The sequence below is a fragment of the Pinus tabuliformis genome, chromosome 9 (assembly GCF_031772625.1).
Source record: "Pinus tabuliformis cultivar Carrire ecotype Pingquan chromosome 9, CPIR1, whole genome shotgun sequence".
NCBI lineage: Eukaryota > Viridiplantae > Streptophyta > Pinopsida > Pinales > Pinaceae > Pinus > Pinus tabuliformis.
Genome location: NC_142307.1, coordinates 667980500 through 668004220, shown reverse-complemented (window position 1 = coordinate 668004220; position 23721 = coordinate 667980500). Strand labels below are relative to the sequence as shown.

Below are 23721 nucleotides of genomic sequence, written 5' to 3'. Positions count from 1 at the left end.
TCTACTTAGGGTTGTTGATGAAGTCTAAAAATCTTATTCTTTTGATGTTTAGGGTTTTGATATTATTATAATTAAAACCCTAGTCCTTTAGAATTTGTTATCAATGTCTATATTATGTATTAAAACCCTATAACTTTAGGGTTTTGTAAATTAGGGTTTATAAGCAAGACCCTTGTATTAGCTAAAATGAGGTCCTAAGATCGAAACCCTAGTCTAAATGAAATTGATGTATATCTAACTTTGATGTATTGATGTTTGTGTTTACCAAGTACATATGAATATTGATATGAGTTGTTAGTGCATGAAATCCTAGATATGTATATGCAAGTACGCTAACCTAATAATTGATACTCATGTTTTAGTTTGTAAAAATATAGGGTCTATAAAACCCTAGTAGAAAGTTAATATTCTAGTATATGATGATATTGTTTTCAATATAATCTAGGTTTGCTACAAACCCTAGTAGAAGTTTGACAAGTAGAAACAAATTGATGAAACCTTAGATGCATAGCAGAATTGTTAATTGATTGTATTGCTGACATCTAAGGCTTTGTGTCTCGAAGATGAAATCTAGGGTTAGCAAGAAATCATAGTAGAGTCTGTCATATATTTCTGAAGGTAATATTGAGGCCCTAGATATAATGAGACTGATATCTTTAAGTCTTGATGATGTAGTCTAGGGTTTGTGACAAAACTCTAGTAAGAGGTTGAAATCTAGTATGTGTCTCTTATGAACCTATCTAGGTTTAGGTGTTTTATGTCTAAAGTTTGAATGATTTAATGCTTTAGTATAACTTCATGCTTATATATATATATATATATATATATATATATATATATATATATATATCCAGTAAAATTTTGCAAGTACATAATCTTCAAGATGTTGGAGATATTTGTAATTGAAATGAGCATGCTGAAGTAAGTTATAAGGATGATGATGATCAAGATGACCTTGATGAAGTCATAAAAGGTTGAAGGTTGATCCCCCTAAGTTAAGAAGGAGCACGGTTAGAATAAAACAATACATATCCCCAGTTGAGAGGGATGGCATACTATGATAGTTGTAATGGATACCTTGTAGAAGAAATCGAAGAATGAATATATCTGCAATGTATTCATGATGTCTTGTTGTTGCTGAAGAAATGAAAGAAGACAACTTTCCAACAATTTGTATATGAATAAGTGGCATCAGGATGATTGAGGACCCCATAGGTTTGTGTTTACTTATATGTATATTTGAAAGTTTATTGTTGATTGGGTTTTGTGTTTGAACAGGTAAATATCTCCGTAAAATAAAGATGAACACTTGGGAAGCATGTTTGGACAAATGGATATATCTAGTTTATTAGGGAGAGATGAAGCATCTAATGATGGATGTTTGGGAGGACATTTGGCCAACTTAAGTGTTGATGTCCATATCCTAAAGAGGGAGGGTGGTGTTGTTCATGGAGTTCCGATCTTGGATACACATCTAGATCCTTGGGTTGATGGTTAGTAACTAAGCCTGATGGTACCTAGACTGGCTGAAAGCTTGAGTCCATCTTAGTCCCACCAGGATAGATTACCCTAGTCAGGTATATAGTCTGCAACACTAAGTGTGCTAGAGCTCTTCGTAGTTCATTTTGGAGATCTTCCATGTACCTCTATATATATTTTTAATTATGAATACCTCCCTAGTTAAGAGGGAGTGCTGAAGAATGTAACTAGTGTCAGTCTTCATAATTGTACTTGAGTCATGATGTAATGTATTTATGAAATAAAAGAAAGAAAGAAATTATTAATAAAGAAATTGAATTATTAAAGCATGGGTTTCATGCTTGGGTCAATTGTTTATAGGTTAAAGCCTCCATTGTAGGCTTTTAGGGTTTATGTCAGTGTCCTTGTCCATGTCACAATGTAAATAACCCTTCTTGGGATTTATTTGTCAAAAAATAAATCTATTTTCATGTAAATTAGGTCTTCCAGGCCTCCTCCACCAATTCAACCTCAAACTGGACAAGTCAGCCTAAATTGAGGGGCAAAAACTACCATATAACGGCAACAACTCGACCTCATTTGGAGCACTCACTCACCAAGTTTGAGCTACAATTGCCAGGCAATAAAAAGTGTGAAATTTAAGGAAGAAGGCTGGCGAAGGAGAAGGAGGTCTATTCCAAGCATAAGAAGTCGGAACTCTCTCTCTCTCTTTCTCTCTCTCGTGTGAAGCTGTTAAGATGCTGGAAAGGTCAAAACTTTAGTTCTGTTGCTGGGCTGAAATTCTGTTGTTAGGGTTGAAGCGCTGAAGCTGGGAACTCAAATTTCTGGATTGATGTTGGCTTAAAGTTGTTGGACAAGAAGAGACTACTGAAGTTTATTTAATCATTTTGGAAGGCTGACATGGTGGAGGAGAAAGGTATATTGGTCTAAGGTCTTGATCCACTCATTTTGAATTACTATAGGAAGAGTTCTTGACTAGGTTTTCCCCTATATAGGGGTTTTAGCCTTCGCTGGGTGCCTATATCTAGTGTCCTTGATCTTTGTGTTTTAGTTTTGGTAATTGCTTGATGGACCAAGATAAAAAGGAACATAAGAAAGATAATAAGAATTCAAAGATATCACAAGCAATTATCAACATAAGAAAATATTTCCGCCTTTCCAAATTTCTAACACGCCCGTTATTTCTTCTTGTTGCCTTTTGATGACTCTCCGGTTGTTGCATTTGGATCCAATGGCGTGTATGTTACCGTGGATGTTTATGTGCACATGTGTAACATAGTTACTGATCAAACGGGAACTATTGCCTCAAAACGGGTACTCGAGCCCAAAAATCCCCAAAAAACATGAAAAAACAACCCAAAAAATAAAAAGTGTTGATTATGCATCACCATTTTATTTATCTATTTATTTTTTATTTTTATTTTTTTTTTTTAATTAATTAATTAATTATTTTATTTTTATTTTTTTTCAGAGTAAAATTTCAATATTTTTTAAAAATAACAGTAAAAACAATAAAAACCATTTTGTTTGGTGCAAAAAACACCTTGAAATCGAAAAGTGTTGATGCTCGAATAACATTTTATTTATTTATTATTATTATTTATTTATTTAATTTAATTTTTTTTTTTTTTTTCCAGTGTACATTTTTTAATAAATGTTAAAAACAAAATATCATGACTCTAGAAAACTTTAAATTTCCAATGATTTTCAAGCATGACATTAAGGATAAAATATCACGTCTTTGTAAACCCTTAAAATTCCAATGATTTTTAAGCATGACATTAAATTTAAAATATCACTTCTTCGAAAAACTTTAAAATTTCAACAATTTTCAAGCATGGTGCTAAGAAAATATATTTATAATTATTTTCAACCATAACATTAAAGATAAAATATCACGACCTAAAAAAACATTAAAATATTGACAAATTTTCAACTATGGAATTAAAACCAAAGATAATGACTACAGAACAATCTTAAATTTTCAAAATATTTCAAGCATGACACTATAAAAAATTTTTGTGACTAAAAAACTTTAAAAATGAATCCCTGAATGAAAGAGTAATTATATCGAGAGTAATTCTTTTACATTTTTATACGTTTTTTGTTTTTGTTATATATTTTTTTGTATTTGACTTTTTTTTGTCATGTTTTTTATTTTTATGTTTTATTACTAACATGAAAATCACTGACATTTAAAAAAAAGTTATCCACACTTAATTGATTAGAAAATTTAAAGTGTAAAAACTAAGCCCTTTAAACAAAAAGGGTTGATGCTCATCAACACTTTTCAAAATCAAGATGAAAATCACTACAAAAAAAAATTGTTCACACTTGATACATAAAAAAATTTAAAGTGTAAAAAATAAGCCCTCTAAAAAAAATGTGTTGATGCTGTAACAACACTTTTCAAAATCAACATGAAAATCAGTAACATTTAAAAAATTGTTCACACTTGATATATACAAAAATTTAAAGTGGCAAAAATATGCTAAAAAAAAAGAAATGTGTATTTTGAATCACCATTTTTCAAGATTGAATGTTTTTTTGCTACCTCAAAAAAACGGGTACTAGGTCATTTTCTCGTTTGATCGGTAACTATGTTGTGTGTGATGAGGCATGTCCAAGTATCTTTAGGCACTTTATTGCTGGTAAGAGTATCTTTTGACATTGTATTCTTGTCGGTCATAGTATCTTTCGGAGCTGCGTGTGTGCGTCTGATGAGGCCTATCGGAGCATCTCTAAGCACTTTCTTGCTGGTCAGTGGATCTTCCGACATTATTTTTTCTTGTCAGTAAGAGTATCTTCCAGAGTTGTTGGGTGGCTTTCTTGGCCTCATAATGTCTGCAACCCATTTGGGTCTTATGTGCTGGCCTTGCACCCTTTTTTTCTTTTTAGATTTTTGACATGTTCGCTGACCTGCATTGTAATGCGTGGATGCTCGTTATTTTGCGCTATATCTGGTGCTTCCTACAAGGTTCTTTGGCGGGCCTGCCTTGTTATTTGGTTTTTTCACAACCTATTTAAACAATTTTCATTTTAATGAAAATTGTTGGTTTTTTCTTTCTTAAAAAAAAGGTTGTGTGCCATCCATTAGTGAGGTAACTTTGGATGCACTTCCCAAACCACAAACTGACTTACAAGTCTCATACATCGTAAAATTTTCTTATTTAACTTCCTTAAGCCCATATTTATAGCTTAAGATCGTAGAATATTCATAAGCATTTGATTAAATTATGAATCTATTTTTTTTTGCAATTAGCCATAATGGTATTAGATTTTCAAAAATTAATTCATGTAAATTTTTGAAATGTTTAAAGTGTTGTTTCATTCATACTTATAAAAAAACTTCAATGGTTTCCAATGATAACTAAAACGTTTATATGAAATATTAAAACTGTAGAAATTAATGTGTAGATTCAAAATTGCTCACGAAATTTACTAAATCACAAGACTTGAAGCTACTTTACTGATTTGTGGAAGTTAATTCACCATCTAGAACACAAATCATAAACATGCAAAATGAAACATCACACATGCACAAATATTTATTTAGGGGAAAACAAATGCTCAAAACCCCTTCCTATCTGTATTGCATTAATTAGAGAATCGAGATGAAATACATATGCTTGCTCAAGCTTAAGCACACCCCGCAAGTGTATAATTTATCCCTTTGCCTGCCTGACTGACTCTAGCCAACACTTAGCCAATTTTCAAGCCCTTAAAGCTCCTATTTCCTTATGCTATTCCTTGAGAAATTAGGCCCCTATTAATTAGGAAATTCCTTCATGTGGATTGCACAATTCCTCTAGGTCATTCCTCTCACTACATGCATCACCTGTACACATGGGAATATGCTACAACTGATAACACACTGCATTGGAATCTCCATCTCAACTGGGTAACTCAAATTCTCTGCATGCATGAGCTAATTTAGGTTGATTGATTAGTTATCTGGATGATCACTGTGTGGTTGAAGTTCCACTTCCACAACTTGACCTTCCACTAGTTCCTCCAACAATTAGAACTACTTTAACTGACCATAACTCAATTTAACTAAATTCTCTGCGTGCATGAGGTAATTTAAGTTGATTGATTAGTTATCTGGATGATCATTGTGTGTGGTTGAAGTTCCACTTCCACAACTTACCTTCCACTGGTTCCTCCAACAATTAGAACTACTTTAACTCACCATAACTCAATTTAAGTGAATTAAATTGCTACAACTAAAATTAACTCAACCTAGGCTCCTAAAATTTAGGAACAAGACAACTGAACTTCATGTCCTTAACTAGAATTAACAAAGTTAGACTCCTATTTTTTAGGAATCAACTCAAGCAAATTGAACTTCAACTCATTAATTCAAATTGAGTGTTCTTAACTAACCATATCCGCTCAGTTAATTTCCTCCACTTTTTTATTACATTTTTCAACAAAAACATTTTATTACAATATTGGGAACAAGACCATTTTTATTACATTTTTCAACAAAAACATTTTATTACAATATTAGGAACAAGACAATTTTTATTACATTTTTCAACAAAAACATTTTATTACAATATTAGGAACAAGACAACTGAACTTCATGTCCCTAACTAGGATTCACAAAGATAGACTCCTATTTTTTAGGAATCAGCTCAAACAAATTGAACTTCAACTCATTAATTCAAATTGAGTGTTCTTAACTGAGTGATAAGAACCATATTACACCATATCACCTCAGTTAACTCCTCCAAATTATCTACTAATGTACAATTTTGAATTTCCTAAACTTTTTATTACATTTTTCAACAAAAACATTTTATTACAATAAATTAAATTATCCATATAAAAATGTATTTTTTTTTATTTCTAATAATTAAAATAAAAAAATTTCTTTTCTTAAAACAAAACAAGTCATAATTAATGATACATCTTCCCCCACCACCACACAAAAAAACAAAAACTAAACTAATCCTTCCAAAAAAATATTACTTTAACAAAGTCCAAAAAATAGATATTGAACTCTTAAAACCAATCACAATTAATAATACATCATTTCTTTAAAAAAAAATCATAATTAATAATACATCAACTCTTAAAACCAATCACAATTAATAATACATCATTTCTTTAAAAAAAACTCATAATTAATAATACATCTCTTCGTTAAAAGAAATCATGATTAATAATACATATCTCCATTTAAAAAAATAATGCAACTAATAACCCTAATTTATTATTTCATATTTAATTGATATAATCTTTCTTTCTTTAAAAGGTTATAAATAAAGTTAAAAATTATTTGAAAATATATATTATACATTACAGAAAAATCTTCATTTATTATATAGTTTTTATTTCAAAGTTTATTTTATGAAGCAATGAAGAAGTTAAAAATAATTATTTAAAAAATTATAAATGGTAAATTTAAAAATTATTTAAAAAAATATTATTAATATAAATTTATTTTTATTATACTTGCAGTAAATATGGTATAATGCATGTAATTTTTTTCCAGTGTATTAATTTGTCTATAACTAAAAATTGGCCCTATTTATCTCTAATTTAACATTATGAATTCAATTTTTGTTTATTTTTATTATTATTTAAATTTATTTCTTTGTAAGATAATTGGTTGAGATCTATAGATTGTTTAGTAACTTCCATTTATATTAGTTACTAATTTGTAATTTTTTTTTGTTTGCATGAATTATAATTTTTCACAAAATTTTCAATTTAAAATGACTTATATTAAAAGCATGTTTTAATAAATTTAATTATAAATAATTATATACATTAATAAAAAACACATATATGTTTACAATATTAATTTATCATATTTCTTAAATTTTTGATAATAACATTCAACAATATTATATTTTATTTTTGTCTTTATTATTATTTTATTTGATTAAACTATATATTTATTATATCATTTTTATTTCAAATTTAATTTATCATGTGAGAAAATTAAAAATAATATTTCAAAAAATTATAAACATTAAATTGAAAAAATATTTATTATACAATAATTTATAAAATTTCTAAATCTTCATTTAATAAAATACCTTAATTTTCTTGTAAATTGGTGGCAAAACCTATCAAACTCAGGTGTCAAACCAACAGTGAGGACAACCATATCTGGCTGCTATCCGCAAATGTCGATTTGATCATCATTATATGTAATAATTTAGTCCGTAAGGGATTTCACTCCTGCCAGATGCCTCTAATGTTTCCTTAAAAGACGAGCTCTTAGCCTTTTAATACTTTCTTGTATCAGATTTATTTGGTATTCTATTTTTTTTATTTATTTTTTTTTTTTTTTTTTTTTTTTTTTTTTTAAATTAATTAAAAAATATCTTAATTTACATTTATAGTAGTTAAATTACCTTAATTTTTGTCGACGCGTTTCGAATCAATTAGTGTGGTTCATCGTGAGGACGATGAACCACACTAATTGGTTCGAAACGCGTCGACAAAGATCTTTCCTCATGTGATTTACGCCGAAGTTCTTCTTACAACTATTATGAATCACAAAAGCCTCAATTCAATATTTTACCTTAATTTTATAAATTGAGTCCTACACTGCGGGGTAAAATAAAATTACCAAAAATTTCGAAAATATAATAAATACCAAATATCTCGTAATTACATGAAAGTTCTACACTGGGTTTTCACTTTCACAACGGATCTCGAGGAACGTGCAGAGGAAAGTGAGTGGGTCCCACCATTGTGGGCGAAATGATGAGAGTACATCTCAACCACGTGCCCGGTTGTCAATACGCGCTTCTAGCACCATATTTTTAATTAAAAAATTATTCGTCTGTCTAAATACTCTATTTTTTTTTTTAAATTTATTAATCACCCCCTTAATCCATTTCCATTTTTCCTCTCTGTCTGTGCGTTGGGAGCCGAAAAATCTTGGCCGGTTCGCCTTTTCGGCCACACGATCGGAAACCCATCCGACGGCCGGAAATTCACACCAGTTAATAAACAAATAAAAATAAATAAATGAACATATGGATCTTGAGCGGGTCAATAACAGTCGCAGACGCAAGGGGGCTAACCAGGGTTCGAGTCGGCCGACAGTGACAACAGACCCCAGCGACGGCAGAGCCCGGGGAACCTCATACTAACCGTGGGTTAAGGTCAAGCGAAAGCTGAAGAAGTCGCAGGTCGGGGAAACAGTGCCGCGTGAAGAAGGATCAAGGAGAAGAAAGAAACGGCTGTTTCTCTGATGTTTTTGTTTTCTCAGACACTCAGGTTTGAATTGGGATTCCAATAGATCATCGGCCAGAGATGGCAGCAGAAATGATGGGGGTGGGGGTGCCAGATTTGGAGATGGATTTGGTGGAAGCAGGAGGAGATGGGGCGGATGTTATGGTGGTTGTGGAATCGTGCATGGAATTGGTGAACGAGATAGCAGGTGTTGGGGAATGCAGGAACTATCTGAAGAAAGAAGGCGCTAATCTGGTGAGAAGGCTCAAATTATTAGCACCCATGTTTGAAGAACTCAGGGAAATGAAGGATTCCCTGCTTAAGGATAATACCCTGCAGGCCTTGACATCTCTGCGCTTGGCTCTTAAACATGCTGTGGAGATCCTCAAGTTTGGCCACGAGAGCAGCAAGCTGTTCATGGTACTATGACTCCTCTGCCTTTAATTTTTGTTATTATTGAAATCCATCTTTAGAACTTCAGAATAGAATCCATTGAATCCTATTTAGATTCATAGGTCATAATAATAATAATAATATGATTTATATATTGTGTGCAACGATTCGATGGGTTTGAACCCATAACCTGTCTGGAAATCTGTCTTGGGATTGTAAGATAAGTGGTTGGGTTTGCGGTTATTGAATCCCCCGCTATATATGATTGGCTGTGGGAATCCACTATCAAGTCTCAACATGTGGCTTTGGTGGGATGACGATGAGCGAAATTGTGAGCCACAAGTCAAATTCATAAGCTCATAAGCTGTCTTCGAGGACCTCACAACAACATGGGTGCTTAAGAATCACAGAGTTTCAAAGGATGATGGGATTTATTTTTGCAACTAATCAACCATAAGAGGCACCTGATACTTCGATTAATATAAAGATCATGGTATGTTGGCTGACTAACTTTCACATTGAAATCATAAATTTCCCATTCTCAAAATTAAGAAAAGAAAACCCTCAAAAAAACACCCTGAAACATTTCCAATTGTTACACCCTGAACCATTTCCAATTGTTAAGCCCTTAACCATTTCCAATTGTTACAACCTTAATCATTTCCAATTTTTTTTTTATCATAACTACCCTTCAGTGTGAACATGGTTGCTCAATTAACACAGAGTTATGTTTGAGCCCCAAGAAGATTCCCCAAGTGTTTGATGATCTCCTTTTTTGTGAGTGGTCATGGCTTTTGAGTTTTTTTTTCCTGCAATGATAGCATTCATTTATTGTGCTTTTCTGTAATTACTGTGATTGCACGGTCCACCATTGGAATAGTAGGGAAGAGGACGAGGATACGGGACGATGGGTTTTTGAGGGCAAGGGGTTTGTTTACCGCCCCGCTAAACTATGGGGTAGGAGTGGACCTTCAGATGTGTAGTTGGCTTTCCAGAGTTGGAAATATCTCTGATTTTTCCTGATATTTCCAATTTTTTAGAGTTAATCAGTTGGCCGAGTTTTTCAGGTCCAACTGTTGGCTTGCGGATATCTCTTATTTTTAATATTTTCTCCGATATTTCTATTCAGTTTCTTTCTGGATCCTCAGTGGAATATTCCCCGAAACAATATTTACAACATTGGGTTAAACAACTTGTTTTACAAATCATTCAGCAGGCTATCCAAAGTTTTTTGTGTTGGTTAAATAGGGTAAACGCTACCCGCATTAAGAGGGAGATAAGTTTACTTCCAAATTCACATTACCTTTATAATTACAAATCCTTGAGCATGCTATCCAGAGTTTTATTTTTGTGTTAGTTAAATAGGGTGAACACTACCCACATTTAGAGGGAGATAAGTGTACTGCCAAACTCACATTACCTTTCTAATTACAAACCCTTGAGCATGCTATCCGGAGTTTTATTTTTGTGTTAGTTAAATGGGGTAAACACTACCCGCAATAAGAGGGAGATAAGTGTGCTGCCAAACTCACATTACCTTTCAAATTTCAAATCGTTGAGCATGCTATCCAGAGTTTTATTTTCGTGTTAGTTAAATAAGGTAAACCTTACCCACGTTAAGAGGGAGATAAGTATACTGCCAATCACGCATTGCCTTTCAGCTTAGAGAGGTATCAGCCAAACTCACATTACCTTTCAGCTCAGAGTGGTATTTGTGTTGTAGAAATAATTCCAAGATGCACAAGTATTAGGTGTATCTGACTTTGAGGACTCGCACTTCTCCTTGGTTGCTTTGAACCAGGTCATCTTCATAATTTGCACTTAGTCTTAATGCTAGACCCTGGATAATGCCATCCAGAGTTTTTTATGTTTTCTCTTCTTGTAATCAAGAAAAGCTTTCTATATATTTCTATTTTTTTTTACAAGAGTTAAGCTGGCTTTCGTGAATGCACACAGAAGTCAAGCTTTCAGAAGTTCTGATTTAAGCAACAGGTAGTAAATAGGGAAAAGACATTAACATCAAGCCATTCTGAATTATTTTCTATATTCTTTTTGTATGCTAAAAAAACTTTTCAATACATTTCTGAAAAAAATACAAATCTTAAACTATCTCTTGCAAGCATACACAGTATTTTTTTGTTTAGAAGACGATTTAAACAGGATCTGGTGAACCGAGGAAAGAATGTCCATGCCATCAAAATCACTCAGGACTTGCACCTGACCTTATCCACTTGCCCTGCATTATCACAGGCCTGTATTGACACGGGGATTTTGTCCACTTGTCCTGCTTTATCACAGGCCTATATTGACATGGGAATTGTAGTCATTGGGATTTGGACCCTTGGTCAGCATCAGGGCATGTGCTGTGTGCCCTGCCTCTAGATCATGGCCTGTGGGATAACATGCGATCCAGAGTTACCTTCTATGTTTTCTCTCCTATTTTATTGTATTTAAAATTAAATTAAGAAAATAATCATTCTATATATTTTGGTTTCCATAAAAAAACATGAGGTTTAAATTGGCTCTGGTGAGTGCGCACAGTAGTCATAGGCACTTATAGCTTCAGAAGGTGCGACTTAAATCACAGTTAACCAAATTCAGTTGAACCAGGCCAGTGAATTGAAAATACGTCTCTAGTACAGTTTGTTTGAATTCTTTGGCTATGATACAGTTTGTTTGAATTCTTTGGCTATGATACGGTTCGTGGGAAACGGTTCATGTGTGAGTCAACTGCCATTGATTCATAGAAGAGATTGCTATGTGCATGACTACACCTACAGTAAATATCATTACCACCTATACCTACACTGTCTGTAGCAATATGATGCTTCATATCATTCTCTACACATTACTCAACAGCCCTTACGCTGGAAATAATAAATATCACAGTGAATTTTTCATATCTTAATTTTTTCCAAACTGAAGTTTTCTCATCCGAATGTTTTCCATATTACATGATTCGAATTTGAAGTGGAAGTCGAACTTGGTAACTATATGACAGTTGGGATCATGCTATACAGCAAGAAAAACTGAGCAAATCTCAGTTTCTCATCCATGTGGGCTTGAGACCCTAAATCTAATAAATATTGTACTGACACTTAATAATTCGAAGTGTCAGCTCTTGTTTTTCTCCTCTCATTTTCATAGGAGAGGTCCAGGCAGATCTGAATTCCATTGGTTTGACCGCCATCAGGATCTTGGGATACTGTTATGGCCATTCTTTCCCTGTTTCACTATTGTCTATTATTTCATGGTTCTGCTAGTGTGTCGCATGTTGAGAATTTATTGTTGGAGCCTGCCCTGTTGTCGCCCTCTCCCATAGATAGTAACTCTATGTTATCCTGAAAGTTAGGGGCCATTTATTGACTCCCCATATCTCTAGGGAAGAGAGGGTTGATATATGTCTATATTGAGTCAATTTCTCTCTCCTTTTCTGGGACATCTGTGAGTGGTTTTGCCTCTTATATTGTGTATCCACATGATAGCTAGCATGGGACCGAACTTATGCCTACTTGGCCAGGTACTGAACATTGATGATTCAATCACTTCATTTTTTTCCAGAGAAAATTTTAAATAAATGAAGGAAACTGCAGTAAGCTCAAGCTCTCGTTGCGCAGACGGTTAGGCTTGCATATAATGGACTTCGTATATCCCCTCCAGAGAAAATAATACATCATTGCTAGAAAGCAGGTTGTCAAAGATCAACTTGCAGATGGAGGAGATAAGACAAAGGTGAGGGCATGGTGCTCTATTTTTGTGGATGGGTAGGTAGATATCAGTTGATGGTTTCTTATTAACGATCTTGTTATATCGTCAGCGGGTCCTTTTTTTCTTTGGCAATTGATTTTTTTGGAAAGCGCAAAGATTCAACTCTCTAATTTGAGCCTCTTGTAGATGCTATAAAGGTGATTGGATCCTCTGGTGTATGGTAGTGACTAGTCACAGATTCAAGACAAGTTTTAGTTTACTGTCTAGTTGGGCTATTAAGTCAAAATAGGTACAAGCATATATTTATTGGATTCCCGTAGTGTGCATGCGTTGAACAATACACGGGAGGACATTCTAGGATTGGATAGATATTAGATTTGGTGAAAGCTGCTTGAGACATGCAGAGATGTTTATGAGCAACCACCATACATTACTGTTTATTTAAAGTTCCATGCAAGAACAAAGTTCTTCAAGCCCACAGATACCAGATTCTCTTTATTTTTATCGAAGAGAATTCGTGATTTGCAGGAGGCATTGTTGTCTGTGTCTGTATCCAATGAATAATTTTAGTGGGGAGAGTCCGTATAGTAAAAGTTACCTGATATGTAACCACAAATTCTCCTACTTTTAGATAGATTTATGAGAGATTTGACAACATGTTGGGTTGAGGGAAAGCTTCCATTTGTGAGAGGGATACCATATTAGAGTTCGATTTAACAACAGATTCTACACAAAATTCAGGGAATGTGGGACCCTTTGAAACATTGTTGCACAGGGAAACCTATATAGTTAACCTGGAATGGTATGTACTATGTATAGAAGATTGAATGTGGGCATTTTACTGTTGACTGGGAGGGAAAGAAGGGTTTTATAGTTGCTATTGCAAAGGTGTTTGTTGTTAACAGGGGTATGATACTTCGATAGTAATTTCTTTCATTTGCAGAGCTCAGTTGTTCTTTCAACACCTCGCAGACAAGGGAGGATCGACCTACAATATTCCGAGAGAAACATAATTGTTGTTAGAGAATGCATGGAAATGGAGCTCCAGAGCTGTGCTAGCCTGCTGCTTGTTTATTATCTTATATTTCTAGTTCATCTACAGTTGACAGAGAGAAAGTGAGGAGATTTTGTAGTCATAGAAGCAATTCCAAGATGCCACAAGATAGGTGTATTAGGCTATATTTCTAGTTCATCTACAGTTGAGAGAGAGAAAGTGAGGAGATTTTGTAGTCATAGAAGCAATTCCAAGATGCCACAAGATAGGTGTATTAGGCAGTTGTTTCATACACACAAGTTCAACACGTTCCAAAAAGGAGGGGAAGGCTGAATAAGCAAGCATACTCCACAACCAGGCAACCATTTTGTTAGCAGGAGATACACTCCCTGATGGAATTTTTCTACTTATAGTTTTATCCACTCTATCAAGAGGAGTGGATAGAGGAGAAGAGAAGCTAGTTGTAGTGAAAATTGCCTTATATCTTCAGTTTCTGAAGACACTTGAGCATTTGAAGGGACCAACAATATGATGGGATGTTGAAATAAAGGAGGCTACATAGATAGATATGGAGGGTTTAAAGTTGTTGCAGGGATTGATTGGGGTGCCATTAGGCATCTTTAATGAGCTGGAACAGTCTAATAATGACAGCGAGGTTGCACTTGCACTGATGATGCCAAAGATTTTTTTCATATTGAAGTGGGAGATCGAGCATATGCTATTGAATCCTGGATATTCTTTATTTTAATTTTTGAATCTGATCTGATTATTTAAGACTTGGAAACATTAAAATTGTCATATAATTTTTTTATATCATTTCAGATGATGATGTATGGATATATCGCTGTATTCATCATTATGATTTAATGATGAAAAAAACAATGATTCTGCTATTTGACTTTTAAATTGATGTTGCACTGTGTGTATTTATGATTAATTTAACTAATTATTTGTTATGTTTCAATATTTTTTAATACGGGTACATCCATTATGCCCCTCCCCTGCTGTCTACTAAAATTTTTGGGTTGCTATAGCTGTCCCTGAAGTTCGTCTCCCCATCCCTTCCTCTTGCCCCCTTTCACCGAACCATGGCAGACAATGCTCGGTGGAATGTTCTTTTCAATGTTCCACCAAGACTCCGGAGGGGGATGCAGGTGTGGGGAGATGCACAGGGGTGTATGGGAGTACCCTCAAATTTTAGGGAAATTTAGGGAAAATGGGGAGACTTGAGGGTATATAATTTTTGTATATATATAATTTAAATTCATATTCAATAATGAAAGCATAAATATATTGATCCATACATAATTGAATTAAGTAATGAAATTCACTGATCCGTATTTATTGTTCATACTGGTACATCATTCTTACTCATAATTCATACATACACCACGAGATTCAATAATGAAATACATTGATCCATATTCATCATTCATCATTCTAGAATATGCATTGATTAAAAAATTAAATTTATCTTTCACCATTCTAGAATGTAAATTGATTTAAAATATAAATTCATTATTCATCATTCTAGAATCAGATTAGTAGATTATAGTATCGGGAACTGAACAGGTGGTCGAAACGGAAAACCCTCTAAACCGAGAACCAGTTGGAACTGGAATAGACCCAGTAAAAGAAAAGAACCAAAAAACCGGTCAACCAAAAATGCCTAAAATATTCAGATTTTAAAGAAAAACTATATATTAATGTACATCCATATGAATCCAAACCATTTATACACAAATAAGCAAAAGTTCACATTTACATAGCATGTAAGGGTGCACATAACCAAAATAGCACCAAGTGCAATCCATCTTTGAACTGAAAATGCGTCAACAAACAGGCTCTAGATGGCCTCTAGCACCCACAAAAAGTCACGCTACAACAAATACTTACATATCATCAAAAATCATTACCTATATTGGGATCTTTGTCATCAATATCACTCTCTAAGCATTAAAATAAGATAGAAAAAAATGTAGCATGTCAAGTCAAGAATTTGCTTGAGTGATGGGTACATTTTTAGTAGGGTCATGATAGAGGAATTCAACAACCAATGCCACTAACATCAAGGTACACAGAGGGCTTGGTGCTTTTGATTCAATACTAGTTCCATACCCTCATACATGACAAAACCCAATGTAAACGTTGCAATCCCTGATCCTGAAATCCTGAAAAACTGTTAAGTCTGCTGGATTTTGAGTGAGATCTAAAACTCTACTTTCTCCATATGAAATCCAATGAGGTCGGAACCACTATCAAACATCCTGAGTTTTCATGGTAATGTTAAAAATTTAAGTAAAATGATGAAAATGAAAGATAGAGGAGAATACCACTTTTACTTTAAGAATTTAACGTTATCATGAATTGCCTAGCAATAATAGGGCCATAGGCTTGAATATTAGCCTTTCCCACACAAATGTTCTTGAAACTCAAAAGGGGTGTTTCTGGGCATCCCCATCAAAAGAGTTGCTTCTGGGTGTCCCCCCTTTTGAGGGAGTGCGCCTATACAACTTTTACTTTAAGAATTTAACGTTACCATGAATTGCTTAGCAATAATAGGGCTATAGGCTTGAATATTAGGCTTCCCCACACAAATGTTCTTGAAACTCAAAAGGGGTGTTTCTGGGCATCCACCATCAAAAGAGTTGCTTCTGGGTGTCCCCCCTTTTGAGGGAGTGCACCTAGAAGCACCCCTTCTGGGGAGACGTGTCCCCCACACTGGGGAAATGTTTCCCCTGCGTCTCCCCAAAAGGGGGCCTTGGGGAAACGTTTCCCTAGGTGTCCCCCCGTCCCAGGTGCGTGGAAAACGTGGGGTGCGTGCACCCCACCATGTGGGATGCGTCCTTGTGGAACACTGGTTCTTTTTAGTGCATTGTCCTTGTAATTTTTCAGTGTGGTGGTGTTTGCAATTTTAGGTTTGAATCTGTTCTTTAACTGTGGATAAATGAATGCACTCTATTTCTGTAAAGTAAATTGTGATTATTTGCCAATTTTGCAAAGTGCATGCATTTTATAAAATACTAATGTGTTTTCTCTACTGACTGTATGTATGAATTTTTTGAAGGTTCTAGAAAGAAAGCAAGTTGCAGGCAAATTTCACAGTGTAACTACTCAGTTGGAGCAGGCTTTAAGTGAATTGGCTTATGAAGAACTTGGATTGTCAGATGAAGTTCGAGAACAGGTGAAGAACCATAAATTTTGACACTCATTGTTAAATAATGAAAAGTGTCTGGCATGGAGGAGTCTCCCATTTCTAGGTTCATAAACTGTTATACATTGTTCCTTTTGGAAGTGTTTAAAGTGAAACCTTAGACATCTTCAATTTTGCCCAATTTTTAACTCATGGAAACGTTGAACTTCGTGCTACAGGATGGAAATTTAATTTTCTTGTATTTGATTGCTAAAAACATGTTAAACTAAATTTGGTAAATGCATACACTTTTCAAATATTAGGTTTTTCTTTTACTGCTAAGTTCTAACTATATACCTTATGTTTATTGTCTCAAATATAGAATTCTTACAAGTAGTCCTATATGATGAATGATGTGTCGATTAATTGCAATTATGTCCAGCTTTCTTGCTGACAAACACTTGCATTTGTTCTTCCAGGTTGAACTTGTACATGCCCAGTTCAAAAGAGCTAAAGGAAGAGCTGACACACCTGATTTGGAACTCGAGAAAGATCTAAGTACCGTCTTGTCTCAGAGGAGTGATAGAGATGTTGACCAATCGGTATTAAGAAGATTAGCAGAAAAGTTACAACTGAAGACCATTGCCGATCTTAAGCAAGAGTCACTGGCACTACATGATATTGTTATCAGATATGGAGACGCTGGTGAGAGGTTAGAGCAGATGTCAGGTATTCTGAGGAGGTTGAAGGACTTACTTTTGACAGAGAATCCTGAGATGGATGCTCCTGACAGTGAGAAAGGATCGAATACTTGTGGTGGTCTTACAGATAAATCCAGCTCTCCTGTTATTCCTGATGAATTTCGCTGTCCAATTTCTCTGGAGCTAATGAAAGATCCTGTTATTGTGGCTACAGGACAGGTCTGAAATCTTTTACCTTATAATCTCTGACACAGTGGTCGCTTCTTTCACTGAGCAAAAGAAAACTCAAGAAAACACTGATTTGTGCTTTATATGTGGTATTTTTTTTTTCCATTATTGTGGGCTTATGGCCGGTTACCATTGGCTTGCAGACATATGAACGGTCTTGCATACAGAAATGGATAGATTCCGGACATAGAACTTGTCCTAAAACACAGCAGATGTTGCCGCATGTAGTTTTGACACCTAACTATGTATTGCGAAGTCTGATTGCACAGTGGTGTGAAACTAATGGAGTTGAACTACCAAAGAGATCAGGCTGTAGCAGATCTGGAAAGGCATGTGGATCTATGCTTGATAACTCTGGTGACCGAGCAACTGTGGATGTTCTTCTGCAAAAGTTGTCGAGTGGGACTCCTGAAGACCAAAGAGCAGCAGCTGGTGAGCTACGTCTTCTAGCAAAAAGAAATGCAGATAACAGGATTTGTATTGCAGAGGCTGGGGCCATTCCTTTGTTAGTTAATCTGTTGTCCACACCAGATGCTAGAACACAAGAGCATGCTGTGACAACTCTTCTTAACCTTTCCATTTATGAAAACAACAAGGGTGCAATAGTTATGGCTGGGGCAATTCCTCCTATTGTTGAGGTTCTCAAGGTTGGTAGCATTGAAGCAAGAGAAAATGCTGCTGCAACTCTGTTTAGTTTGTCAGTTGTTGATGAGAACAAGATAACCATTGGTGCATCTGGTGCACTTTGGTTGGCTTGCTTTGTGAGGGGAGCCAGAGAGGCAAGAAAGATGTTGCCACAACACTCTTCAATTTATCAATCTATCAAGGTAACAAGGCAAGGGCTGTGAGAGCTGGTGTTGTGTCCCCATTGATGCATTTGCTGGTAGATCCCAGTGCAGGGATGGTTGATGAAGCACTTGCTATACTGGCAATTCTTGCAAGTCATCAAGAGGGGAAAATAGCTATCGGCAATGCTGATGCAATCCCAATATTGGTAGAATTAATCAGAGTTGGCTCACCTCGAAACCGGGAAAATGCAGCTGTTGTTTTGCTTGCATTATGTACAAGTGATCCACAGCATCTTGTTGCAGCCCGAGAACTTGGAGCTTATGAACCGTTGTCAGATTTGGTCCAGAATGGGACAGCAAGAGCTAAGCGCAAGGCTGCTTCATTATTAGAGCACATTTCATTATTAGAGCACATCAACAGAACAGAGCAACCTCCAAGTAGCTGATTACAATCTTTGGAACAGACAAGCAATCAAGCATTGGTTGGCTCATTCGTGCATTCCTTTTTGGTATGGTGGTCAAAGATCATCTCCTCGTGGTTTTATTGTATATTTATTAGAAAATGGAAACTTGTATCATAGCCATAAGGTGAAATAATCCAAGTGGTTGTGAGATGAGGATGTAGGGATGTGTGGAGGGTAATATTCTTTTGTTATATGTGAAGGGTATGTGGTGTGGATAAAATTGTTGAAGCGCGCCATCCTTTTGGCAGAGCAGGATTTTGCTTGGTTAAATTTGAAGGGGTTGATCTCGTGTCTATTTTGTGTGTTAATTATGAATATTAAGATTACTTTTTGTGCCAAGACTGAGGTGAGAGCCTCTTATTTTTATCTTCTTTCGTTGATTGTCATTTCCCATTCATTCCTCTAGTTCAGGGAACTGCATTAAAATTTTTAGTGTTTAGATCTCCTATTGACCTGATTTGTCACTCAACACACGGATATGCAAAATTATTTTCAGCAGTCAGTTGAAATTTGACAGTTAAATGCCAACCTTTTTTCCCTATGAAATATTGACAACATAAATATTTAGAAATAATACTAGTATATTTTTAATTTTTAATGTGGCATTGATTATCTTTTTGTAGGTCTACCTCCATTTATTCAAATATCTCTATCCAGAATCCTAAGTTTGTATCATACGCACAAATCTAATAATATTTTATTCATCTAACATTGGCCAGTCACTGGTTTGTGGATCCTAATCTCTTGAAAATTGGTCTGCATCCTGTCTATGGACTTGTTCCATCCAAACAACTATGACTTTGTGAGACCATTACTAGATAGATTGAGGAGATTCCTTGTAGGTTGTCTGTATCTTGCAATAAAAAAATCAAATATAGACTATCAACTATACCTTTAGAACCCTCCTCAGTGCCTCACTAATAAGATTATCGAGCCTCAATAGTTTGGGAATGAAAACAATGGTGAAAAGTGTATTTTTATTCTTGATTATTTGCACTCTTAGTGATAAACGGATTAGGGTGGACTAGATCTGTTTATTGCAAATGGATTTTGGATTCTAGACGAAGTGCAGAATTGCAAATTTGTTTCCATTTAAGTTCAGCGATATGGCAGCGGGGAAGAAAGGTGCAGACATATTTCAAATTTCATGCATCTTTATTCTCTAACCATATTCCATTCAATTTGCCTTCTTTGGTTCACATCTGCTTTGTCTGTGCCCATGCAAGTTCTATCTGCGAGTGCCCTAACTGTGTTGGTCGCTAAAGACATGTCTTAAAAGTCATTTGCAATTGGCAGGCAATCAGTGAAACTTCTGTATTTGTGAAGGTTAAATGTTTGTCCATGACAACCTTGTTGGTTTGAACAACTGCATCCAACAGAGTAAAACTCCCAGATTCAGCCCGGCCTGCCTATTACCAGTGGACGTAGTGATGGCCAGTTCTGGCCTTGTTTGAAAGGGTGGAATTTTTAAGTTTACTTCTATAGAAAACAGAGGAACTGGATGTGATACGCATTTCAATTAATGATACAGAAATTTATATATCACTAGTATCAGAGAGTTCCAATATTTTGTCCGTATAAAATTGATAATTGTCATGAATTTTTTTGTTCTAATGAATTGGTTATGTTTCAAGGTTTTTGTTTTTGTTTTGTTTTGTTTTTTTTTTTTAATAAATAAATTTATAATTTCAGTTATTATAGAATTTGTGAAATATATTTTCACCCGATCACTATGGAGGTTATTTCTATTGTAAAGATATCAGTAATTGAACACATTCTAATTGATTTGAAAATACATATTTAAAACATTGGATAAAATTTTAAATTTTGGAGTTACCTTATAAATTACATTGTAAATACATATTTAAAACATTGGATAAAATTTTAAATTTTGGAGTTACCTTATAATTTACATTGTTTCCTCGGAGGAAGTTGAGTAAGTTGGTGTACTTATCTTAGGATTTCATATTTATCCAAAAAAATGAGTCAGGTCTGGCTGCAACATGCTCTAACTGAACCTTTATATTTTTGATACGCAGCCTTAAAAAACAAACTTGGCCTTTAAACAAATGCTTTCCTAGTTTACATGTAGTATTAGCTAAAGAGGATGTGTACATTTCTATGACAAAAACAAAATAAACAAATGCTTTCCTAGTTTACATGTAGTATTAGCTAAAGAGGATGTGTACATTTCTATGACAAAAACAAAATGTCCACTGGTTGACATTAAGGGCTTAGGATAATTCCCAGATTCATTTTCTTGACATCTCCAGCCAAATTTGCCTTGTTGATATTGGTGGGGCCTATAAGTGCTAAATACGTGGAACTAGGAAATTTGAATTTGCCTTGTTGATATTGGTGGGGCTTATAAGTGCTAAATACGTGGATCCAGGAAATTTGAATGTAGAGATATTGTGATAAAAAATACATGGATCCTAGTTGTATGTCATTCCCTTGAATAGTTGCTTCGTTTGTCATGAATTTTTTTGTTCTAATGAATTGGTTATGTTTCAAGGTTGTGTTTTTTTTTTTTTTTTTCTCTTGGTTTAAATAAATTTATAATTTCAGTTATTATAGAACTTGTGAAATATACTTTCACCCGATTACTATGGAGGTTTTTTTTATTGTAAAGATATCCGTGATTTTACACATTCTAATTGATTTGGAAATACATATTTAAAATGTTGGATAAAATTTTAAATTTTGGAGTTACCTTATAAATTACATTGTAAATACATATTTAAAATGTTGGATAAAATTTTAAATTTTGATGCTACCTTATATATTACATTGTAAATACATATTTAAAATGTTGGATAAAATTTTAAATTTTGGAGTTACCTTATAAATTACATTGTTTCCTCGGAGGAAGTTGTGTAAGTTGGCGTACTTATGTCAGGATTTCATATTTTTCCAAAAAAATGAGTCAGGTCTGACTGCAACGTGCTCTAACTGAGCCTTTATATTTTTGGTACAGAGCCTTACAGAAACAAACTTGGCCTTTAAACAAATGTTTTCATATTTTACGTATAGTATTAGCTAAAGAGGATGTGTACATTTCTATGACATAAAAACAAAATGTCCACTGGTTCACATTAAGGGCTTAGGATAATTCCCAGATTCATTAAAGCTTTCTTGACATCTCCAGCAAAATTTGCCTGGTTGACATTGGTGGGGCCTATAAGTGCTAAATACGTGGATCCAGGAAATTTAAATGTAGAGATCTTGTGATAAAAAATACATGGATCCTTGTTGTATGTCCCCTTGTTGTATGTCCTTCCCTTGAATAGTTCCTTCGTTTGTCATGAATATTTTTGTTCTAATGAATTGGTTATGTTCAAGGTTTTAAAAATAAAAATAAATTTATAATTTCAGTTATTATAGAACTTGTGAAATATACTTTCACCCGATTACTATGGAGGTTATTTCTATTATAAAGATATCGGTATTGAACACATTCTAATTGATTTGAAAATACATATTTAAAATGTTGGATAAAATTTTAAATGTTGGAGGTTACCTTATAAATTACATTGTGAATACATATTTAAAACGTTGGATAAAATTTTAAATTGTGGAGTTACCTTGTAAATTACATTGTTTTCTCGGAGGAAGTTGTGTAAGTTGGCGTACTTATGTCAGGATTTCATATTTTTCCAAAAAAATGAGTCAGGTCTGACTGCAACATGCTCTAACTGAGCCTTTATATTTTTGGTATGCAGCCTTACAAAAACAAACTTGGCCTTTAAACAAATGCTTTCCTATTTTACATATAGTATTAGCTAAAGAGGATGTGTACATTTCTATGACATAAAAACAAAATGTCCACTGGTTCACATTAAGGGCTTAGGATAATTCCCAGATTCATTAAAGCTTTCTTGACATCTCCAGTCAAATTTGCCTTGTTGACATTGGTGGGGCCTATAAGTGCTAAACACGTGGATCCAGGGAATTTAAATGTAGAGATATTGTGATAAAAAATGTATGGATCCTAGTTGTATGTCCTTTTGTCTATGTTTTACCTTGTGGGCAATTGATAAAAAATACATGGATCCTAGTTGTATGTCCTTCCCTTGAATAGTTTCTTCATTTGCTTGTCTATGTTTTGCCTTGTGGGCCATTGGTAGGGCCAATTAATTGCTCAATACATGGATCCAGGAAATTTTAATATAGTGATCCTGTGCTCAATACACCGATCCTCAATACACTATCCTTCTTGTATATCCTACCCTTGAATAGTTCATTTAGTTGCAAGTATAAGGTTTATAAAAAATGATAAAAAAAGTTTTGTTTTGCCTGAATCTGTAGAAAAAACACACACAAAACGTAGTTCCAGGCTGTTTTTTTAAGATTTTGGTTTTACTTCAAGGATCCTGTCAAGGGGCCTTTTTAGACCTAAGATGTCATCATCTGTTATGAGTAAATATTAGTAAACTTTGGTAAATGTATAAGAAAAAGTAAATAGTAAGCTTTGGTAAATGTATAAGAAAAAGTAAATAGGTGGTTGATAGTGGGTACAACCATTCCAACCACATCTTGCATGTATAATTATACACTAAGTTCAATGTAAACTTGATTAGAATTCCTTTCCCATATCTCTGTCTTGTGTATTCTCGCTGTTATATTGTAG

General features: G+C 34.3%; 1 pseudogene across 1 annotated transcript; it reads left to right on the top strand.

The window, feature by feature from the left end:
• The first annotated feature begins 8366 nt into the window (after positions 1–8366).
• Positions 8367–19457, top strand: LOC149150438 (U-box domain-containing protein 13-like; annotated as a pseudogene). The gene is made up of 4 exons (XR_016263088.1): positions 8367–9102; positions 16845–16961; positions 17390–17830; positions 17983–19457. The product of XR_016263088.1 is annotated as a U-box domain-containing protein 13-like (transcript).
• The last annotated feature ends 4264 nt before the right edge of the window (positions 19458–23721 follow it).